The sequence below is a fragment of the Erithacus rubecula genome (genome assembly GCF_903797595.1).
Source record: "Erithacus rubecula genome assembly, contig: scaffold_403_arrow_ctg1, whole genome shotgun sequence".
NCBI classification, from domain to species: Eukaryota; Metazoa; Chordata; class Aves; order Passeriformes; family Muscicapidae; genus Erithacus; species Erithacus rubecula.
Window position 1 is genome coordinate 4,092 of NW_027635933.1, and position 3,802 is coordinate 7,893.

Sequence of the window (3,802 nt, forward strand, 5' to 3'; positions counted from 1 at the left end):
TTGTGAATGTAGAATCTGAATAAGGAAGAGAGATGAGAGCAAGTTCTTACTGGGTAACTGAGAAGGCAAAGGGCAGTGAGTTGGAAGGGGCTTTTTTGACTCTGAGCAAATGATAAATCCACCTCAAACAAAAGATGTTTTTACCAAGGAAAAAAATTTTCACAGGCAAACAAAAATACCATGTTGCAAGTAGAGAAAAGGTCTCAGGATTTTCCACTGCAAGAAAACTGAAAAACAACTTCTAGCTTAAACTGAAACACACTAACTTTTTGTGATTGGAAAATAGTAACAAGAATATTGTCATGTCAGTACGTATGATAGGCTACAGGTTATAGTGAAGGCATTCATTGGTTGTCATGTTTTAGGATGCTCTGTAATGAAAATTATTTAATGCCTTGTAACCAGAACTAGAGGAAGCTTTCAGAGGAACCCACAGATGTGGCTGTCAGGCTGTGGGCTGGGCTCTTGTCACCCATGGCCCGTGAATTGCTGCATCACATGGATACAATAAACAGCATTTTAAATGAAAAATGAATTACTGCATCATTTGGATATAATAAGCAGCATTTTAAAGAGCCTGCCTGGAGTTCTGCATCCCTCATTTGAGGCTCTTACAATCAGAGAGTCTTACATGAGTCTTGATGGAGTGTTTTGTTAAATGAATTTCTTTTCATTTATTGCCAATTCATGCCATTTTATTTCTTTTGGATAATACAATCTCTGATGACTAAAAATAAGCGCTGGTTCTGAAAGCAAACAAAATGAGAACATTGTGTCAAAATGCTAGAGGCTCAGTTCTAAAAACTCAGCAAGAAAAAAATGGTTTGAAGTTGTTAGTATTGACATATGTAAAGAAAATCCAGGTCACCAGGAGCCAGCACGAAGCTTTTCCTGCACTCAGGGCACTCACAGGGCTTCTCTCAGTGGAGACTCCGTTGGTGTTTGGTCAAGTGAGAGCTCTGTGAGAAGTTCTTCCCACACTCGAGACACTCGTAGGGTCTCTCCCCGGTGTGGATGCGCCGGTGCACGAGGAGGTTGAAGTTTTTCTTGAATCCCTTCCCGCAGTCGCAGCAGCAGAAGGGCCTCTCATCCCAGTGAGTGCGATAGTGCTTCAGAAGGCTGGAGCTGCTCTCAAACCTCTTCCTGCATTTATCACACTCGTAGGGCCTCTCCCCAGTGTGGCTCCTCTGGTGCACAGTCAGGCTTGAGCTGCGGCTGAATCTCTTCCCACACTCCCCACACTCGTAGGGCCGTTCCCCCGTGTGGATTCTCCGGTGTCTAATCATGTGGAATCTTCTCCTGAAGCCCTTCCCACATTCCGAGCACTTGTGGGGCTTCTCCCCATGGTGAAGCTGCTCACGCAGCCCCAGCTCCGAGCTCCGGCTGCCTCCCCATCCCGGGCTGGCTCGTTCCTGCTGGGATCCCCGGGCTGTGCGTTTGCAGCCCCTCCTGCTGCGGGATCTGCGGGGCTTTTCCTCCCCGTTGCATTCCTGCGCCGTGGAGCCGCTGCAAACGGCCTCTTGCCCGAGGCTGTGCCGCGGGAATTTGTCCTCCCTGCTGTCCGTGCTCAGCTCCTTGTCTGGGGGAGGAAGGACAAGGAGAGGATGGGATTTGCCTCTGTGCCAGAGGCAAGGGCAAGGAGATTCCCCCAGGGCAGTGCTGCACCCAGGGCCGTGCTGGGCTGGGAGATGGAGCAGGACACAGGGGGAAAGGGGCACTGACTTCCTCCTCACCTGCCTGCGGCTCCCGGGACATCTTCCTCTTCCTCACGGCCTCTTCCTCCTCTTCCTGGGAGCCAAAGTTTCAGAAATCCTGGCTGGGGGGGAAAAAACAAGGGCTGAGCGCGTTGGGTTTGATGGTGGCGCTGCCCAAGGGCAGCTGGAGCAGTCAGCGCCCCTTTCAGCCTCGGGGGCCCGGAGCCCGCTCAGCACCAACCTCCCGCACCCCTCCAGGCTGCCGGGGGTCCCCCGGCTCCGGGATCGCCCCTCTGCACTCTCCCCGCTCTGGGGCTCCGCTTTCGGCTCCTGCAAGATCCAAACATCCCCTGAAACGCAAAATAAAACCCTCCCGGAGCCCCACATGATGGATTTGGGGCGAGCTCCCCCTCCCCGCTCACCTGCGGGTTTTTGGGGGGCGATGGTGCCGGACCCGGGGGAAGCTGCGACCTCAGCGAGCCGGCGGGAGAAGCGCGTGGTTCCAAAATCGCTCCTCCTCTTCCTGCCGCTCCTCCTGTGTCCCTCCGTTTGCTCCCGCTGCTTTTCCGTCTCTTCCCGCTCCTCCTCTTCCTCCCGCTCCTCCTCCTCTCCCAGCGCAGCCAGAGCCGCTGGAACTGGGGTGCCCAACGCCCTGAGAAACCCCCAGGTCCCTCCCAGGACCCCTCAAATCCCTGGAACCGAGCGTCCCCCGCATCCCCTGGAAGATCCCCCCGTGTCCACAAGCAGGTCGGTATTTAACATCTCTAATTTTACCCTGGATTTGGGTGTTTGGGATGGACAAAGAGAAATGCAGAGAAAATCCAGGCCACGGGGAGGGTGTGCAGCCCCCAGCCAGGTGTCTTCCCAACACGGATCAGCAGCACCAGGGCTCAGGGGGGCTCTGCCCACCGGGGGTCCCTGGGGATCATCCAGCGCGGATCCTGCCATGGGGATGGAGCTGCAGCAGGGCACTGTCTTGGTTTGACAGACAGGTGTCTGCTGAGGAGCTCTGGAGCTTCTCTTGAAACGGAAAATGTAAACTCCCTCCCTCGAAATTAATATGACTTGAAAATTGAGGAGTTTCCTGCCAAAGATATGGGATTTAGAATAGCAGTTTTTCACTGGGAAATGAAAATGAAAGTCTAGTAATATGAAGACCAAAACACAGGCAAGGTCAGAATGCAGCCTGTAACCCTGTTGCTCAGGGTGTTGGTTACAGTCTGAATAATGGTACCTGTAGTTTTCTTGGAGTGACAGATGTGATTTTGTTGAAGCAATGATTTTGGAGAAGGGTGTAGTTACTTTTTTAACATTTAGTGGTGATGATGAAAAGCCTGGTCTTCTTTTGGGAATTTAGTGGAAAAAGCTGCTCTGATGTTTCAAATTTCAAAAAGAAATACTTGGCTTTTCCCCTTGCCTGCGGCATCTCCCATAAGGTATAACTCCTCATGGGGAGGAGTTGTGAGGGATGGGTCATGGAAGAGATAAGGAGCCCTGCTCCACCTGGTTTCAGCAGATGCTGATAGAATGTATACTTCTGCTTGCATCTTGCATTGCAACTTAAGACATGATCTACTCCTTATTCAATTACTATCTGCATCATACCTTAATTAACCTTAATTAATTAAAGAATTACTGTTCTTTAAACTCTGCTATAAATTTTCATCCACAGTGAAACTTTATACACAATTCTTACTGAAGATTAGGTTTTTGTGTGGCACTCAATGGATTTCTTTATCTTTCTACATTACCTACTAAGTGTAACTGGGTTTTGAGCAAAAACAATTCTATGGATGGGTTTGCCTTTGCTTGAGGTGGGCCTAATCTAAAAAGTCTTAAAATACCTTTTATGTGCGCTACAGAGACTTTATCCCCATGCACTGTGTGCAAGGCTTCAGACTGGGCAGGACTTGCTTGAGAGATGGACTCTCAGGTGTTGACTATTTAGGTGGCTTCTGTTAAGTTCATTTCTCAATTTGTGGATGTTTCCCTGCCAAGTGCATTTCGGGTAATTTTAAGTAGTCTGTTGTACAGTTCAACTTTCCTGGCAGCTGGTGTGTGATAAGGGATATGATCTATTTATTCAATATCCTGGTTTTTGGCTGAGG

At 49.9% G+C, this 3,802-nt stretch overlaps 1 long non-coding RNA gene across 1 annotated transcript; it reads right to left on the bottom strand.

Moving 5' to 3' along the window:
• Positions 1–1,126: 1,126 nt before the first annotated feature.
• Positions 1,127–2,211, bottom strand: LOC306816172. The gene is made up of 3 exons (XR_013777591.1): positions 2,117–2,211; positions 1,734–1,812; positions 1,127–1,579 (listed from the first exon to the last, which is right to left on the bottom strand). It is a non-coding gene; the product is annotated as an uncharacterized lncRNA (long non-coding RNA).
• Between the last annotated feature and the right edge of the window lie 1,591 nt (positions 2,212–3,802).